The sequence below is a fragment of the Psammomys obesus genome, unplaced genomic scaffold (genome assembly GCF_907164565.1).
Source record: "Psammomys obesus unplaced genomic scaffold, mPsaObe1.curated_primary_1811, whole genome shotgun sequence".
Taxonomy (NCBI): domain Eukaryota; kingdom Metazoa; phylum Chordata; class Mammalia; order Rodentia; family Muridae; genus Psammomys; species Psammomys obesus.
The window spans coordinates 19,418,126-19,438,434 of record NW_026596057.1 but is presented as its reverse complement, the minus strand read 5'-3'; the positions used below and the strand labels follow the sequence as shown (position 1 = coordinate 19,438,434).

Genomic DNA, 20,309 nt, shown 5'->3' with positions numbered 1-20,309 from the left:
GTGTACTTGAGCATATTTTGGATATATTCCTAGGAGTGGTATGGCTGGATCTTGAGATAGCACTATTCCCAATTTTCTGAGAAAGTGCCAGATTGATTTCCAAAGTGGTTGTACAAGTTTATGTTCCCACCAGCAATGGAGGAGGGTTCCCATTTCTCTACATCCTCTCCAGCATGTATTGTCAGTTGAGTTTTTGATCTTAGCCATTCTGCCGGGTGTAAGGTGAAATTTCAGGGCTGTTTTGATTTGTATTTCCCCAATGACTAAGGACGTTGAACACTGCTAGTGTAACAAGAGTGAGCTGTGGTACCAACCACACCTGATTTCAATTTATTTTAATCAATATTACAAAAGTCCTATGAGATTGATGCTGTACCAAACCCATTTCAGAAACAGAAAAAAGTTCCAAAGCAAATTGTAACTAAGAGGCAAGAAAGAGTGTGGATGTCAGTCCATGAGAACCTGTTCTCTTCATTACTACTAGACATCCCTCTGGATCCCTGAGTCTACACAATCAAATTCAAACAACTGTGAATGAAAAGTATTTAAAGAGAAAAATGTGACTTTTGATTAAAAATTATTTGTGCTAAATATATAGATTCCTTTTTGTCAATATTTCCTAAATAATATAGTATAACATCAATTAGCATAACATTTGCATTCTAATAGGTTTTCTAAATAATCTGGAGATGATTTAATTTATGTAGATTATATGCAAATGTCATACTACTTCATAACAGAAACTTGAGCATTCCAGGATTTGTCAAATTCCTGGCAAAACCCATTTTTGTTTTTACAGATCCTGGGAGGATAACTATTCTCTGAAACCAGCCACTGGAATTGAGAACGCAGAAAATGTGCAAAGCTGACATTGCTATTGACTGAATTATGCATCCCACAATGTCATATATGGAAGTCCTATCTCTAAGGTTATTCTACATTAAGGTAGAAATGCCATAAAAAGAATTACAGTTAAGTGAAGTATTGGAGACTGGACCCTAATAGATTAGAATTATATTAGGATGTATAAATATTGGGCGTTTGTTAAAATAAAAAGAAAATGGGCATAGGAAGAAATTGGGCAACATTTAATGCCACTGAAGGTCGGAAGGGACACTTATCCATTGACTTAATTGCAAGAAGGTAGTGTAGCCACTAAGGGTGAAATACATAGAGACAAGTGTAAGCAATGAAGGTTCGCTCAGATGTGGAGGCATGATAACTGGTAGATCACTGAAAAGGCTAGCCTTAATGGACAGGTACATGAGAATGGATGTAGAGGAGGCCGGGGATTGGAGATGTTTTGTTCATTATTCTTAATTCAAAAGAGAATTAAGCAAGCGCAATGCTAAAGGGAAGAACAACCATAGAGTGTGGCTTTGAGGATCCTGAGGCAGTGTGGCATTACCAGCAAGCAAACTTGTTTCAAATTAAAAAAAAAACAAACAAAACCCTCTTTATTAGTTTATGTGTACGTGGATGAAGGTATGTGTGCAACCGTGCATATGGAGGTCAGAGGGCAACTCTGTGGTGTTGATTTTCTCATTCTACCTTTACGTGGGTTCTACTTATCAAAATTAGGTCATCAGGCTTCTGAAGCAAATGCTTTTACCTGCTAAGCCATCTTGACTGTCCCCAAGGCAAAGTTCTTGAGAAGATGGGTGGAGAGTAATGAAGCAAGCTTGGACAGAGAGATTAAAAAGAGAAAGGACAATTTATTTATTTTATTATTATTATTATTATTATTATTATTATTATTTACACTTTATTCACTTTGTATCCCCCACAAGCCCCTCCCTCCTCCCCTCCCAGTCCCACCCTCCCTACCCCTTCTTCATGCATGCCCCTCCCCAAGTCCACTGATAGGGGAGGTCCTCCTCTCCTTCTTTCTGATCTTACTCTATCAGATCACATCAGGAGTGGCTGCATTGTCATCTTCTGTGGCCTGGTAAGGCTGCTCTCCCCTCAGGGGGAGGTGATCAAAGAGCAGGCCTATCAGATTGTGTCAGAGGCAGTCCCTCTTCCCATTACTATGTAACCCACTTAGACACTAAACTGCCATGGATTAAGTCTGCACAGGGGTTCTAGTTATCTCCATGCCTGGTACTTGGTTGGAGTATGGGTCTCTGGGAAGACCCCTGTGTTCAAATCTTCTAGTTCTATTGCTCTCCTTGTGGGGTTCCTGTCCTCTCCATAACCTGCTATTTCCCACTTCTTACATAAGATTCCATGCACTCTGCCCAACAGTTGGTCATAAAGTCTCAGCCTCTTTGATAGTCTGCAGGGCAGAGCCTTTCAGAGGCCCTCTGTGGCAGGTTCCTCGATTGTTTCCTGTTTTCTTCTTCTTCTGATGTCCATCCTCTTTGCCTTTCAGGATGGGGATTGAGCGTTTTAGTCAGAGTCCTCTCTCTTGATTAGTTTCTTTAGATGGACAGATTTTAGGTTTATCCTATAAGTCTATATAAGTGAGTATATACCGTGTGTGTCTTTCTGCTTCTGGGACAGCTCACTCAGGATGATACTTTCCAGGTTCCACCATTTGCCTGCAAATTTCATGATTTCCTTATTTTTCATTGCAGAGTAATACTCCATTGTATAGATGTACCACAATTTCTGTATCCACTCTTCAGTTGAGGGGCGTCTGGGCTGTTTCCAGCTTCTGGCTATTACAAATAAGGCTGATACAAACATGGTTGAGCAAATGTCCTTATTGTGTACTTGAGCCTCTTTTGGATATATGCCTAGGAGTGGTATGGCTGGATCTTGAGGAAGCGCTATTCCTAGTTGTCTGAGAAAGTGCCAAATTGATTTCCAGAGTAGTTGTACAAGTTTACATTCCCACCAGCAGTGGAATATTTTAATTTTAATTTTTTAAATTTATTCAGTTTACATCCTGAACATAGCCCCCTCCCTCATCCCATCTTCGTCTCACCCTTCTTCCTTCTCACCCCCCCATTCCTCTCCCTAATCTTCAGAAAGGGGGAGCCTTCCTCCCCTACCAACTGACCCCAGTACAATTTATTTAAAAAGAAGAAGGAAAGAAAGTAAGGGAGGGAGGAGAAAGAGAAAGGATTGAAAGAGAGGGAGAAGGAAAAATGGATGCAAACAAATTTTTGTCTTTAGAGACAGACTGAAGACTCTTGGCTAGGCAAGTGTCACCAGAGAGCCGAAAGATCTGTCCAGACTTCAAGCAGAGATACTTGATGGTGACAAGCTTCAAAGTACAGCCATTTGAAGTTAGAAAGGAGATATTTTCACAAAGGAAATAAGAAACTGAAAGAGTATATGAACAGGCCAATTTCTCTAACAAATAGTGGAAATATGATCTGAAGTTCTCACATCCTCAACCTCTTCTAGTTTCAACATGCAGAAAGAAGTCTGTTTTGTTTTGCTTTGTTTTGTTTTTTCTGTACACAGGAGGAAGTAGCCACAAAGGAAAGTTCAAAACCAGGACACCTACACACACAAACGCACAGACACACACACACACACACACACACACACAAAGCAGCAGCTTAAAAAAATCTGCTGTCTTGTAACTATGAGTTTTACCACGAACACAAGGGGTGTGTGTGTGTATGTGTGTGTGTGTGTGTGTGTGTAATATCATTTAAAGATTCCAATCCAAATAGATGATAAATGTTATTTTTCTTGGCTATCTTATCTTTCTTGGATGATATATGGAGGAGAAACTGATTTTATTGAGTTTATCAAATCAAAGTTGTGAACACAACCTGACAAATTATTCCCCTACAACTTCTTATTACATTTCTTTACATTGTGTGGAAGTCAGGGAACAATTTATGTGAGTCAGTTCTTTCCTTCTACCACTCAATCAGGTCTTAGGAGTGGCAGCAAGTACTTGTACCCACTGAGCCATCTCACTGGCTCTCTTCCACTACTGTTAAGATGTGGAAAAGTTCATTGTGACTGCTCTTTTCTGTTTCTAAAGCCACCTAGTTCTACACTCATATTTCCTTGATCTCAGTCCATGGTAAATAGGTATTATTCCTGCCTCAGAACTGTAAAGATTTCCTGCGCTACACTTGAATGATATTATCCCTAGAATTTTCCAAGGGTCATCGTTCTTTCATATATTTGAAGTTTAAGTCTTATGAGCTTCTCATCATGAGAAAGTCTACTAATCATATTTTTAAAAAATTATATGGCATTTCCACATTCATATAATGTACTTTGATTATACTCACCCCTTTATTGCTCTTTCTTATCCTCCTTCCCTCTCTCCTTTCCTATTCTCCTTCCTCATCCTGAATAGTCCCGTTTTACTCCTTTACTTTTGTTTGATTTCCCTCCATCAATGAATTCCACATGTAGGAAAACACATTTGTCTTTGATATATGTATGGATCATTGATGGGCAATCCAGCTGGATTTCAGCTGTGCCATTTGAATATTGCCATACTAAGCATCACTGTGCAGGCGTTCCTATAATAGGACAATTAATAAATCTATCATGTGAAAATTGTACTTTTCACACTATTTGAGGAATGAAAACCCATGGAACATTCTTAAAAATTATATTTTAAGGTATAAATAAAATCTTAATAAGTATTAATGAAAAGCTGAGATTATATTTTATCATATCATAATAGAATAAAATTAGATGTCAACAGCTAGAGAACTACAGAAAACAATAATGTAGACAAAATTGAAAAATATACTTTGATCATCCAAAAGATTAATAGGCATAATTTTTAAAATCTTCATAATCAACCCAGTATGGTAGCTAACATCTATAATTCTAGCACATAAGGGGCTGGTGTTGGGAAGCTGCTATCATTACAAAGCCATCATGGGTTGTGTCTTAGTTTGCTTTTTGGTTGTGATAAAACACCATGACCAAAAGCAACTTCAGGAAGAATTTATTTTGGCTTATGGTTCCAGAGGGCTAAGCATCCATTATAACAGGGCCAAGGCACAGCAGCAAGCAGCAGGCATAGCAGATGGATGAGAAAGCTGAGAGCTTGTGTCCTCAAATGCAAGCATAAAGCACAGAGAGGAAGGGGGCAGGAAGTAAGACAAGGTTATATACTCTCAAAGCTCACCCTTAGTCACACTTTCTCTAGCAAGGCCAGACCTCCTAAACCTCCCCAAACAGTGACACCAAGTGGTGACCAAGTGGTTAAAGACTTGAGCCAATGGGTGAAATTTCTTGCTCAAGCAGCCACATTCTATTCCCTTTCCTTCAAAGTCTTATGATCATATCAAAATTCATAATAAATTAGTTCAACTTCAAAACCCCCCATGGTCTTTCACTGTCTCAGCACGGTTCAAAAGTCCAACATCTCTTCTGAGACTCAATACAATCTGCTGATCATAGACCCCTGTAAAACTGAAAAGCAAATTGCATATATAATTAAGCAATTCCAGCACTTAAGGGGCTGATGCTGGGAAGTTATTGTCATTAGAACACCAACATAGTTTGCGTTTTTGGTTGTTGCGATAAAACACCATGACCAAAATCAACTTAGGGAAGAATATGTCAATATATAGTGACATAGAATATACATTTGCCATTGCGAATGACAGAAATGGAGGCACATGAGGAAACACTCGTCCAAAACAAGACTGGAACTACCAGGAGAAAGACCAAATCCATTAGCTCCATGCCCTATACCAAAGGATTTAGATGGCTTTACCTCTCCAGCTTTTACCACCTGCAATATAATTCTCTCTTAGGCTGCTTCAGTTCCCTAAATGCAGCTCTCTCTGGCTGACATCCCACAGCTCTGTCATCCCCAGCTTCTTGAGGTCTACACTGAAACCTAGGTTTCACTTTCATAGCTTCACATAGACCTCTCACAGTCTTGCAGGGATAGCTCTGCTACATACTGCCTGGCTTTCATGACTATCTAAAATGAGAGGAAAAATATATGTCCCCTTTCACTCTTGAATCTTTCATTTATCTAAATAAAGCCGGATCATATGGATAACACTGCCATGATCAACAATCAATTTGTGAGAGACCCTGCCTTCTATGCATCAAATTTTGAGAAATAATTTTATTCAAGTTGTTCTGAGAAACAAAATTCTTTAAGCTGTATTTCACAAATTGTAAGCTTAGCTGGATGGGATCTTGGCCCTTTCCTTTATTCCAGTGCAGAGCAGACCTCATCCTAATGGCACTAAAATCCTTACTAAGTAGAGCCTCTCTTCCAGTGCATGCCTTGACTGTAGTGTTAAGCTTCCTGGTGCTCTTTTCTTCTTCTTCTTCTTCTTCTTCTTCTTCTTCTTCTTCTTCTTCTTTTCTCTCTCTCTCTGAACTGTACATATTGTATCTTTCTGCCTCATTTGTTCTCTTTCATTGTAGAACTTCATAAGCATTATCAACAACCATAGATCCAACATTATTTTGTCTTGAAGATTCCTTTCTTTAAAAAAAAATGGCCCATTACTTTTCAATTTTACCTCAGGCAACTTCTTAAGACAAGGACAGAAAGAAGCCAGTCAGATGGTTTGCCAAAAATATGGCTTCTAGCTCACTTGCTGATAAAGTCTTTCCTTTCCTCTAAATCCTCTTCATCCAGACCTCCACAGTCCACTTTGTTGGTAGTGTTCCTGCCTGCTAGTATCCTCCTAACATAATCCTTCAAGCTCTGATTATACCATTCAACCACTCTTCTAGTCCAAAGTTCCAAAGCCTTCCACATTCCTCTAAAACACAGCATGGTCAGGTTCTTCATAGTAATGCCTACTCTCTGCTGGTAGCGGTTTATGTTTTAGTTTGCTTTTCTATTGCAGTCTATGAAACACAGGACCAAAGGCAACCCAAGGAAGAGAGAGTTTATTTTGACTTTGAGCTTCAGAGGCTCAAATAGCCATCATTCAGAGGCAGAGCCATGGTAGCAAACAAGAAGCATAGGGGCAGGGATAGGAAGCTAGAGAGCACATCCTTAACCACAAACATGAAGAAAAGAGGGAAAGAGGAAGAGAGGAACAGAGAGAAAGAGAAGAAGAACAGCAACAACAACCAACCTGAAGTAGAGTGAGGCCATATACTCTTCAAGCCCATCCCCAATGACATACTTCTTCCAACAAGGCCTTATCTCCTAAACCTCCCTAAACAGTGTCACCTAATGGAGTGAAGGTGTTCAAACACCTGAGCCTATGTGGGGGATTTCTTACTCAATCCACCATAGGAACCATGTCTCAAATAAGTAATTCCATAGAATCTATTGTACATGAAAACACAACCTGCCAGAACCTCTGATGTATAATGAAAGATCTATTAAGGAAGCACATAATTATAAATGCCTATATTAAAATTAGGAAACCAGACGCTGGAGAGATGACTCAGCAGTTGCAAGCACACACTGCTTTTGTAGAGGACCTGAATTTCTTGCTTAGCACCCATACTGAGTGGTTTAAAACTACTTGTAAGTCCAGCTCCAGAGTATCCAGTGCCCTCTTCTGGCCCCCAAGAGAACTCATGTGCACAATGCTACACACAAACGCATACATATACATAACCACAATTTTTTTTAATTAAAGAAGCCATGCAAGGTGTTACACACCTGTAATGCCAGAATTTAAGGAACAGGAGGATTAGATTATCTTCTGCTATGTATTGGGTTTGCAGCCAACCCAACCTACATGTAAATCTGTATTTTTTGATAGATAGATAGACAGACAGACAGACTTATAGGCAGAGAGCAAGAATTTTTTTTAATTTTGTTTAATTTTTTTTTATTAAATACACTTTATTCACTTTTGTATCCCCCTGTAGCTCCCTCGCTCCTTCCCTCCCAATCCCTCCCTTCCTCCCCCCTCTCCACACATGCCTCTCCCCAAATCCACGGATAGGGGAGGTCTTCTTTTCCTTCCTTCTGATTCTAGTCTATTAGGTCTCATCAGGAATGGCTGCATTGTCTTCCTCTCTGGCCTGGTAAGGCTGCTCCCCACTCAGGGTGAGGTGATCAAAGCCAATCAGTTCATGTCAGAGACAGTCCCTGTTCCCATTACTATGGAACCCACTTGGACAATGAACTGCTGTGGGCTGCATCTGTGCAGGGGTTCTAGGTTATCTCCATGCATGGTACTTGGTTGGAGTATCAGTTTCAGGAAATACCCCTGTGCTCAGATTTTTAGTTCTGTTGCTCTCCTTGTGGAGCTCCTGTCCTCTCCAGATCTTACTATTTCCCACTTCTTTCATAAGATTCCCTGCATTCTGCCCAATAGTTGGCCATAAGAATCAGCATCTGCCTTGATAGTCTGCAGGGCAGAGCCATTCAGAGGCCCTCTGTGGCAGGCTCCTGTCCTGTTCCCTGTTTTCTGCTTCTTCTGATGTTCATCCTCTTTGCCTTTCTGGATGGGGATTGAGCGTTTTAGTCAGAGTCCTCCTTCTTGATTAGTGTCTTTAGGTATACATATTTTAGTAGATTTATCCTATATTATGTGTCTATATGAGTGAGTATATACCATGTGTGTCTTTCTGCTTCTGGGATAGCTCACTCAGGATGATCTTCTCCAGTTCCCACCATTTGTCTGCAAATTTCATGATTTCCTTGTTTTTTATTGTTGAGTAATATTCCATTGTGTAGATGTACCACAATTTCTGTATCCATTTCTCTGTTGAGGAGCATCTGGGTTGTTTCCAGCTTCTGGCTATTACAAATAAAGCTGCCACAAACATGGTTGAGCAAATGTCCTTAATGTGTACTTGAGCTTCTTTTGGACATATGCCTAGCAGTGGTATAGCTGAATCATGAGGAAGTGCTATTCCTAGTTGTCTGAGAAAGTGCCAGATTGCTTTCCAGAGTGGTTGTACAAGTTTACATTCCCATCAGCAGTGGAAGAGGGTTTCCCTTTCTCCACAACCTCTCCAGCATGTGTTGTCACTGGAGATTTTCATCTTGGCTATTCTGATGGGTGTAGAGGTAAGATCTCAGGGTCGTTTTGATATGCATTTCCCTGATGGCTAATGATGTTGAGCATTTCTTTAAGTGTTTCTCTGTCATTTGATAGTCCTCTATTGAGAATTCTGTTTAGCTCTGTTCCCCATTTTTTAATTGGATTACTTAATTTGTTGCTTTTCAACTTCTTTAGTTCTTTATATATACTGGATATTAGCCCTCTGTCAGATATAGGGTTGGTGAAGATTCTTTCCCAATCTGTAGGCAGTCATTTTGTTCTAATTACTATTTCTTTTTCATTCCAGAAGCTTTTCAGTTTCATGAGGTCCAATTTATCAATTGTTGCTCTAAGAGCCTGTGCTGTTGTCTCTTGTGGCAGTGAGTTCCAAGGTCTTTCCCACTTTTTCTTCTAACAGATTTAGTATATCTGGTTTTATGTTGAGGTCTTTGATCCACTTGGACTTTAGTTTTGTGCAGGGTGTTAAGTATGGATCTATTTACATTTTTCTACATGTAGACATCCAGTTAAACCAGCACCATTTGTTGAAGGTGCTGTCTTTTTTCCATTGAATGGTTTTGGCATCTTTGTCAAAAATCAGGTGTCCATAAGTGAGTGGGTTTATTTCTGGGTCTTCTATTTGGTTCCATTGATCCACCATTCTGTTTCTATGCCAGTACCATGCAGTTTTTATTACTGTTGCTCTATAGCACAGCTTGAGATCAGGGATGGAGACACCTCCAGATGATCTGTTGTTGTAAAGGGTTGTTTTGGAGATTCTGGGTTTCTTGTTGTTCCATATGAAGTTGATAATTTTTTTTCTTTCCAGGTCTGTAAGGAATTGTGTCAGTAATTTGATGGGAATTCCATTGAATCTGTAGATTGCTTTTGGTAAGATGGCCACTTTTACTATATTAATCCTGCCAAGCCATGAGCATGGGATATCTTTCCATCTTCTGATATCTTCTAATTCTTTCTTCAGAGACTGGAAAATTTTTTCATACAAGTCTATGACTTGCTTGGTTAGCGTCACACAAAGGTACTTTATGTCTTTTGTGGCTACTGTGAAGGATGTTGTTTCCCTAATTTCTTTCTCAACCTTTTTGTCTTTTGTATACAGGAGGGCTACTGACTTTTTTTTAAGTTAATTTTATATCCAGCCACTTTACTGAAGGTGTTTATCAGCTCTAGGAGTTCCCTGGTAGAATTTTTGGGGTCACTCAGGTATACTATCATATCATCTGCAAATAGTGATAAAATTTGATTTCTTCCTTTCCAATTTGTATCCCATTGATCTCCTTCAATTATCTTATTGCTCTAGCAAGGACTTCCAGAACTATGTTGAAGAGATATGGAGAGAGTGGGCAGCCTTGCCTTGTCCCTGATTTCAGTGGGATTGTTTTAAGTTTCTCTCCGTTTAGTTTGATGTTGGCTATAGGCTTGCTGTATATTGTCTTTACTATGTTTAGGTATGTGCCTTGTATCCCTGATCTCTCCAATACTTTAAACATGAATAGATGTTGGATATTGTCAAATGGTTCTTCACTATCTAAGGAGATGATCATGTGGTTTTTCTCCTTCAGTTTGTTTATGTGGGGGATCACATTGATGGATTTCCATATATTGAACCACCCCTGCATAACTGGGATGAAGCCTACTTGGTCATAGTGGATGATATCTTTGATGTGTTCTTGTATTTGGTTTGCAAGTATTTTTGCATCAATGTTCATAAGGGAGATTGTCCTGAAATTCTCTTTCTTTGTTGGGTCTTTGTGAGGTTTAGGTACCAAGGTGACTGTGGCTTCATAAAATGATTTTGGTAGTGGTCCTTCTGTTTCTATTTTGTGGAATAGTTTGAAGAGTATTGGTGTTAGCTCTTCTTTGAAGGTCTGGTAGAATTCTGCGTTGAAACCACCTGGCCCTGGGCTATTTTTGGATGGGAGGCTTTTGATGACCGCTTCTCTTTCCTTAGGGGATATAGGACTATTTAATTGATTTACCTGGTCTTGATTCAGCTTTGGTAAGTGGAATCAATCAAGAAAATTGTCCATTTCATTTGGATTTTCAAATTTTGTGTCATATAGGCTTTTTTTCCTTTTTTTATTTAATTTTATTTTTTTCTTATCAGTTACATTTTATTAACTTTGTATCCCAGCCATGTCCCGATCCCTCATTCCCTCCCAGTCCCTCCCTCCCTCCCTCATCTCCGCCGTGCCCCTTGCCAAGTCCACTGATAGGGGGAACCTCCTCCCCATTCATCTGATCCTGTTTTATCAGGTATCTTCAGGACTGGCTGCAAAGCTCTCCTCTGTGGCCTAACAGGACTGCTCCTCCCTTGGGGAGTGGGGAGGCCAAAGAGCCAGTCATTGAGTTCCTGTTAGAAATAGTCCTTGTTCCCCTCACTATGGGAAACCAATTGGTTACTGAGTTACCACAGGCTACATCTGAGCAGAGGTTCTAGGTTACATTCATACATGGTCCTTGGTTGCATGTCAGTCTCAGAAAAGACCCTGTGCCCAGATATGTTTGGTCCTTGTGGAACTCCTATCCTTTCCTCATCAGACTAACTCCCCTTCTTTCTTATGATTCCCTGTACTCTGCCAAAGGTTTGGTCATGAGTCTTTGCTTTGAAAACACTGCTAGTTAGAGTTTTTCAAATGTGCTCAGTAGACTCCTGTCAATGTTTAATGTGCATCCCATCTGTCTTTCAAAACGAGGATTGAAAATCATACCCCATGTCCGCTCTCTTGATTATCTTTTTTAGGTGTATAGATTTCATTAGGTTTATCATATCTTATGGGTCTATATAAGTGAGTATATACCGTGTTTGTCTTTCTCTTTCTGGGATATTTCACTCAGGATGATCTTTTCTAGGTTCCACCATTTGCCTGAAAATTTCATGATTTCCTCCTTTTTGATGGCTGAGTAGTATTCCATTGTGTAAAAATACCACAATTTCTGTACCCATTCCTCCGTTGAGGGACATCTGGGTTGTTTCCAGGTTCTGGCTATTACAAATAAAGCAGCTATAAACATGGTTGAGCAAATATCTCTTTTGTGTACTTGAGCAAACTTTGGGTATATACCTAGCAGTGGTATAACTGGGTCTTGAGGAAGCACTATTCCTAATTGTCTTAGAAAGCTCCAGATAGATTTCCAGAGTGGTTGTATCAGTTTACATTCCCATCAGCAGTGGAGGAGGGTTCCCCTTTCTCCACAACCTCTCCAGCATGTGTTGTCCCTTGAGTTTTTCATTTTGGCCATTCTGATGGGTGTAAGGTGATATCTCAGGGTCGTTTTGATTTGCATTTCCCTGATGGCTAATGAGGATGAGCATTTCTTTAAGTGTTTCTCTGCCATTCGATATTCCTCTACAGAGAATTCTCTGTTTAGCTCTGTTCCCCATTTTTTAAGTGGATTACTTGGTTTGCTGCTTTTCAGCTTCTTTAGTTCTTTGTATATACTCAATATTAGTCCTCTGTCAGATAAAGGGTTAGTGAATATTCTTTCCCAATCTGTAGGCAGGCGTTTTGTTTTGATGACAGTGTCCTTTGCTTTACAGAAGCTTTTCAGTTTTATGAGGTCCCATTTATTGATTGTTGCTCTTAGAGCCTGTGCTGTTGGTGTTCTGTTCAGGAAGTTGTCTCCTGTGCCAATGAGTTCTAGGCTGTTCCCCACTTTTTCTTCTAACAGATTTAGAGTATCTGGTTTTATGTTGAGGTCTTTGATCCACTTGGACTTTAGTTTTGTGCAGGGTGATAAATATAGATCTATTTTCATTTTTCTGCATGTGGACATCCAGTTGGACCAGCACCTTTTGTTGAAGATGCTGTCTTTTTTCCATTGAATGGTTTTGGCTTCTTTGTCAAAAATTGAGTATTCATAGGTGTGTGGGTTTATTTCTGGGTCTTCTATGTGGTTCCATTGATCCTCCTTTCTGTTTTTATGCCAATACCATGCAGTTTTTATTACTATTGCTCTGTAGTACAACTTGAGATCGGGGATGGAGATACCTCCAGATGATCTGTTGTTGTACAGGATTGTTTTGGAGATTCTGGGTTTTTTGTTTCTCCATATGAAGCTGAGAATCTTTTTTTCAAGGTCTGTAAAGAATTGAGTTGGTATTTTGATGGGAATTGCATTGAATCTGTAGATTGCTTTTGGCAGGATGGCCATTTTCACAATGTTAATCCTACCAATCCATGAGCACGGGAGATCTTTCCATCTTCTGAGATCTTCTTCAATTTCTTTCTTCAGAGACTTGAAGTTTTTCTCAAACAGGTCTTTCACTTGCTTGGTTAGTGTCACCCCAAGGTACTTTATGTGGTTAGTGGCTATTGTGAAGGGTGTTGTTTCCCTAATTTCTTTCTCGGCCATTTTGTCTTTGGTATACAGGAGGGCTTCTGATTTTTTTGAGTTGATTTTGTATCCTGCCACTTTGCTGAAGGTGTTTATCAACTGGAGGAGTTCTCTGGTTGAATTCTTGGGGTCGCTCATATATACTATCATATCATCTGCGAATAGTGACACTTTGACCTCTTCCTTTCCGATCTGTATCCCCTTAATCTCCTTTAGTTGTCTTATTGCTCTGGCTAGGACTTCAAGTACTATGTTGAAGAGGTAGGGAGAGAGTGGGCAGCCTTGTCTTGTCCCTGATTTCAGTGGGATTGATTTAAGCTTCTCTCCATTGAGTTTGATGTTGGCTATAGGCTTGCTGTATATTGCCTTTACTATGTTTAGGTATCTGCCTTGTATTCCTGATCTCTCCAAGACTTTAAACATGAATGGGTGTTGGACTTTGTCAAATGCTTTTTCAGCATCTAAGGAGATGATCATGTGGTTTTTCTCCTTCAGTTTGTTTAATCATGTGGTGGATTACTTTGATGGATTTCCGTATGTTGAACCACCCTTGCATGCCTGGGATGAAGCCTACTTGGTTGTGGTGGATGATATCTTTGATGTGTTCTTGGATTCGGTTTGCAAGTATTTTATTGAGTATTTTTGCGTCAATGTTCATAAGAGAGATAGGTCTGAAGTTCTCTTTTTTTGTTGGGTCTTTGTGTGGTTTAGGTATCAGGGTGACTGTTGCTTCATAGAATGAGTTTGGTAATGTACCTTCTGTTTCTATTTTGTGGAATAGTTTGAGGAGAATTGGTGTGAGCACTTCTTTGAAGGTCTGGTAGAATTCCGTGCTGAAACCATCTGGCCCAGGGCTTTTTTTGGAGGAGAGACTGTGAATGACTGCTTCAATTTCCTTGGGGGATATTGGGCTATTCAGTCTTTCTACCTGATCTTGACTTAATGTTGGAAGATGGAATCTATCAAGAAAACTGTCCATTTCACTAAGATTTTCAAATTTTGTGGCATATAGGCTTTTGTAGTATGACCTAATGATTGTTTGAATTTCCTCTGTGTCTGTAGTTTTGTCACCCTTTTCATCTCTGATTTTGTTGATTTGGATAGATTCTCTCTGCTTTTTAGTTAGTTTGGCTAAGGGTTTGTCTATCTTGTTGATTTTCTCAAAGAACAGCTTTTTTTTTCATTGATTCTTTGAATAGTTTTATTTGTTTCTAATTGATTGATTTCAGCCCTGAGTTTGATTATTTCCAGCCTTCTGCTCCTCTTGGGTATATCTGCTTCTTTTTTTTCTAGGGTTTTCAGTTGGGCCATTAAGTTGTTCGTATGTGATGTTACAAATTTCTTCTTGTAGGCACTTAGTGCTATAAATTTTCCCCTGAGCACTGCTTTCAATGTGTCCCATAAATTTGGGTATGTTGTGCCTTCATTTTCATTGAATTCTAGGAAGTCTTTAATTTCTTTCTTTATTTCTTCCTTAACCCAGCTGTCGTTGAGTAACAGGTTGTTCAGTTTCCATGTGCATGTAGGCTGTTTGTTATTTCTGTTGTTATTGAGGTCCAGCTTAAGTCCATGGTGGTCAGATAGAATACAAGGGATTATTTCAATCTTTTTGTATCTGTTGAGGCTTTCTTTATGACCAATTATATGGTCTATTTTGGAGAAGGTTCCATGCAGTGCTGAAAAGAAGGTATACTCTTTTGAGTTTGGATGAAAGGATCTGTAGACGTCTATTAGGTCCATTTGATTTAGGGTCTCTGTAAGTGTTTTTATTTCCCTATTTGTTTTCTGTCTAGTTGATCTGTCTCTTGGTGAGAGTGGAGTGTTGAAGTCTCCCACTATTAGGGTTTTAGGATCAATGTGTGATTTAAGCTTTAATATTGTTTCATTTACGAATGTAGGTGCTCTTGTATTTGGGGCATAGATATTCAAAATTGTGGCTGTCCTTATCTTTTTTGATTAACTTGGGTTGAAAGTCTATTTTATTAGATATTAGGATGGCTACTCCCGCTTGTTTTCTGGAACCATTTGCTTGAAAGACATTTTTCCAGCCCTTTACTCTGAGGTAGTGTTTATCTTTGTTGCATAGGTGTGTTTCTTGGATGCAACAGAATGTTGGATCCTGTTTCCGCAACCATTCTGTTAGTCTGTGTCTTTTAATTGGGGAGTTGAGTCCGTTGATGTTGATAGAAACTAGTGACCAACAATTGTTACTTATTTTAGATGTGGTGTTGGTGGTGTCACTGAGTTTCATTGCTTGTCTTCTTTTGTTTTTTTTTGTTGTGTAGTTATCTATTTCCTCTGTTTCCTTCGATGTAGTTGTTTTCTTTGGTTTGGAGTTTCCCTTCTAGTAACTTCTGTAAAGCTGGGTTACTATGTAGATATTGTTTAAATTTGGTTTTGTCTTGGAATATCTTGAATTCTCCGTCTATGTTGATTGAAAGTTTTGCTGGGTATAGTAGTCTGGGTTGGAATCTGTGGTCCCTTAAGGACTGTATGATTTCTGTCCAGGCCCTTCTGGCTTTCATAGTTTCTGTTGAGAAATCTATCTGGTGTGATTCTGATAGGTCTACCTTCATATGTTACTTGGCCTTTTTCCCTTGCTGCTTTTAGAATTTTTTCTTTGTTTTGTAGGTTCAGTGTTTTGACTATGATGTGACGTGAAGAATTTTTTTTCTGGTCTAGTCTACTTGGTGTTCTGTAGGCCTCTTGTATGTTTATGGCCATCTCCTTCTTTAAGTTGGGAAAGTTTTCTTCTATAATTTTCTTGAAAATATTTTCCGGACCTTGGAGCCTGATGTCTTCTTTTTCTTCTACTCCTATTATTCTTAGGTTTTGTCTTTTCATGGTGTCCTTGATTTCTTGGATGTTTTGTGTTTGGAACTTTTCTGATTTTATTTTTTCTTTGAGAGACGTGTCAATTTCCGCAAGTGTATCTTCAGCTCCTGAGATTCTTTCTTCCATCTCTTGTATTCTGTTGGTGATGCTTACCTTTGTGGTGCCTGATCTTTTCTCTATGTTCTCCAGCTCCTGGTTTTTCTCTATTTGTGTTTTCTTTATTGATTCTAATTCTGTTTTCATGTCTTGCACCATTTCCTTCATCTGTTTGAATGTGGACTCCTGCTTTTCAATGATAGCTTCTATTTTTTTGTCCGTTTCCTCTCTATGTATCACTAATTGTGCGTCTACTTCTTTGGGTATAATTGCCTGTATTTCTATGAGAGCTTTGTTTATTTCTTCTTTATTTGCCTTCATTTGTGTGGACATTTCTTTGAGAGCTCTGTGCATTTCTTTTCTGTTTGCCTCAATTTTCGTGGTCATTTCTCTGAGTGCACGATTTGTTTCCTCTTGGTTAGTCTCGATTTCTTTGGTTATTTCTCTGAGGGCTTTGTTCATTTCATCTCTATGGGCCTCTAATAGCTGGAGAAACATAGTTTTGAGGTCGTTTTCTTGTATATCTAGTGAATTGAAGTGTCCATTTTTTTGTGGGGTTGCTGGTGAGATCATTATGTCCTGATTTTTGTTGGGAGTGTTCTTATGTCTGCCTCTAGCCATCTGGTTATTTATAATCCTCACTGGTTGTTCCTCGAGATTGTAGTTTGGGCTATGATCCTCTCTTTCTGTTTTCTGGACTGTTTTTTTTCAGGAAGATGAGAGAGGTTCACTGCTTTGGGGGTGTGCACTGTGTTTTCAGTTTTGCCTAAGTAAAGAATGTGACGCTGGCGCTATTCGCGTGTGCTTTTAGCGGGCGCAGTGTGCATGCGCGGATTGTCTGACTATTGCCGTGGCCTGCAAGCCACTATTATGCAGTTCTGACTGAGATCCAGGGATTGTTTGCCTGGATTACCCTGGTGGACCCGCAAGGCAGAGGCTTCAATGTCGCTATCCCAAGAATCCCTCTGATGCCCACGCTAGGAGTGTGGGTGGCAGGGATCTCGTCTGGTTGCTTCTGTGGAGAGGCCCTGGGTCTGGGGCAATCTCTCCCTAGAAGGCTCACTCACTCTCTTGCAGGACCAGTTGGAATGCACAGAGGTTCCCCTTGCTTACTACTCTCAGTTTTGGTCCTGCTGCAGAAGTGCACGGGTAGGGTAACAGTCAGCTCTGTGACACTGTGGCCGCAGGACTCAGTGTCCACCTTTCCTGTGTGCTGCCTCTTTGTTCTTTCCCTCTGCCAGGAGGGGTTGTGTTGACTGGTCCCTGGGTGGCACGGGAAAGAGTTAGGGTGAGTGTACTCAATCCCAGATCCCGGGCCCAGATCTCTCTGCCAGAAGCAGCCTAGCAGTAGAATCTATGTTTGCTGATCCCAAGAGAGTTCCGGGTAGGGTTGAGTGTCCTCAGATCCAGAGCTTGGCCCCCTCTGCTAGGGGCCGCTGGAGAGAGGGTGCTGTGTCCTTGGCAGGCTGCCTCTCTGTCCTTCCCCTCTGACCTTCTCCTCTGCTAGGGCAAGCTTATGGAGGTGCTCTCAGGGGAGTGCCAGCAGGAGTTGGGGCTTCTCAGTGGGATCCTGAGCCCTGAGCCGGTGGCGTTTCTCTGCGGGGGGGGGGGGGAGGCCCCGGTGATAGAACTTGCTGCTAGATCTTATTGTGCTGGACCCAGGAGAATCTCAGGACACGTAGGATGACCACAGTCCCAGATCCCGAGCTGTAGTTTGTTTGCTAGGAGCGGCCGGCAGCACTGGAGTTCCGGCACTGTGAAGCCGCTGTGCGCCTCTTTATCCTTCTGCTCCGCTGCGGCAGGGTGATGGCGGTGGCAGGGTGATGGCGGCGTTTGGGGGAGTGCCCAAAAGGATTGGGTTTTCTCAGCCCCGCTCTCGGGTTGGGGTACAGACAGTGTGGTCTGTGGCAGATTCTGTTGGGCACCTCCTGCCTCCTCCCAAGAGGGAGTAGGGATTTTGAGCTGGGCGCGCAGCTGCTATCCGCCAGCGGCCGGAGCTCAGTTGTGATGGCGGCAGGTACCCGCTGAGGTTGGAGAGACCTTCCAGGGAAAGACTAGGTGACCCATGACCAGTCTGGCAACTTTCCTTCCTCGCGGGTTTTTTTTTTGCGACTGGGACTCGCAGCCTTAGGCCCCCTTGTGCCCACTAATCAGTCTGGGAAATTGATCGTGATAAGCAGGCTTGCGGCACCAGCCCGGAGACCCAAAACCCGCGTTGCTGGGTTCTCTTCCGGGTTCTGGCTGGGTAGCCGAGAGTGGACCCAACCGCTTCCCACGCCGTGGGAGCCTCCCCTCACCTGGGAAACAGGGTCGATCGCTGTTGTTTTAGGGCCCAGAGTTCAGTCTCCTGGTCGCTGCACGGAGTGTGTTGTTCCGCTTCTCAGACAGGGTGTTCTCCCGGTGCCGCCATCTTGGCCCCTCCCCCTCATATAGGCTTTTAAAGTAAGTCCTAATGATTGTTTGGATTTCCTCAGAGTCTGTTGTTATGTCCCCCTCTTCATTTCTGATTTTGTTGATTTGGATAGTGTCTCTCTGCCTTTCAGTTAGTTTGGCTAAGGGTTTGTCTATCTTGTTGATTTTCTCAAAGACCCAGCTGTTGGTTTCATTGATTCTTTGAATTGTTTTATTTGTTTCTAATTATTGATTTCAGCCCTGAGTTTGATTATTTCTAGCCAACTACTCCTTTTTGGTGTGTCTGCTTCTTTTTTTTCTAGGGTTTTTAAGTGAGCCATTAAGTTGCTTGAATGCGCTGTCTCAAATTTCTTCTTGAAGGCACTTAGTGCTATGAACTTTCCTCTTAGCACTGCTTTCATTGTGTCCCACAAGTTTGGGTATGTTGTGTCTTCATTTTCATTGAATTATAGGAACACTTTAAATTCTTTCTTTATTTCTTCCCTGACCCAGCTGTCATTTAGTAGCAAGTTGTTCAGTTTCCATGTGTATGTAGGCTTTTTTTCTATTTCTGTTGTTGTTGAGGTGCAACTTTAGTCTTTGGTGATCAGATAGAATGCAAGGGATTATTTCAACCTTCTTATATATGGTGAGGCTTGTTTTGTGACCAACCATATGGTCTATTTTGGAGAAGGCTCCACGAGGTGCTGAGAAGAAGGTAAATTCTTTTGTGTTTGGGTGTAAGGTTCTGTAGATGTCTGTTAGGTCCATTTGATTCATGACCTCTGTTAGAGACATTGTTTATTTGTTTAATTTCTGTTTTGTTGACCTGTCCTTTGTTGAGAGTGGGGTGTTGAAGTCTCCCACTATTAATGTGTGGGGATCTATGTGTGGCTTAAGTTTTATCAATGTTTCCTTTACAAACGTGAGTGCCTTTGTATTTGGAGCATAGATGTTCAGGATTGTGATGTCTTCCTGGTGGAATTTTCCCTTGATGAGTATGAAGTGTCCTTTCCCGTCTCTTTTTATTAATTTTGGTTGAAAGTATATTTTATCAAATATTATAATGACTACTCCTGCTTGCTTCTTGGGTCCATTTGCTTGGAAAACTGTCTTCTAGCCCTTTACCCTCAGGTAATGTCTATCTTTGTGACTTAGGTGTGTTTCTTGTATGCAACAGATTGCTGGGTCTTGTTTATTCATCCACTCTGTTAGTCTGTCTTTTTATTGGAGAATTGAGTCCATTAATGTTGAGAGAGATTAATGACCAGTGGCTGTTAGATCCTTTGATTTTGTTGTTGGCTGTGGTAGTAAGTTTGTGTGCTTGGTTGCTTTTTGTTTTACTCTAGTGAGGTTAATTATTTCCTGTGTTTTCTTGAAAGTAGTTTTCTTGAAAGTAGTTAGTTTTCTTGGGTTGTATTTTTCCTTCTAGTGTCTTCTGTAACGCTGGATTTGTGTGTAAGTATTGTTGAAATTTGTTTTTGTCGTTGAATATCTTCTTTTCTCCGTCTATGAGAACTGAGAGTTTTGCTGGGTACGGTAGCCTGGGCTGACATCTGTGTTCTCTTAGGATATATGATATCCATCCAGGCCCTTCTGGCTTCCATAGTCTCTGTTGAGAAGTCAGGTGTGATTCTGATCAGTTTGCCATTATATATTATTTGGCCTTTTTCCTTTGCAGCTTTTGGTATTTTTTCTTTTTTCTGTATACTTACTGTTTTGATTATTACTTGGCGAGAGGATTTTCTTTTCTGGTCT

The 20,309-nt window shown here is 40.7% G+C and overlaps 1 protein-coding gene across 1 annotated transcript in view; it reads right to left on the bottom strand.

Moving 5' to 3' along the window:
- Pla2g4a (phospholipase A2 group IVA) overlaps positions 1-20,309 on the bottom strand; it is a 227,402-nt gene that overhangs the window by 114,933 nt on the left and 92,160 nt on the right. The window lies entirely within an intron of this gene.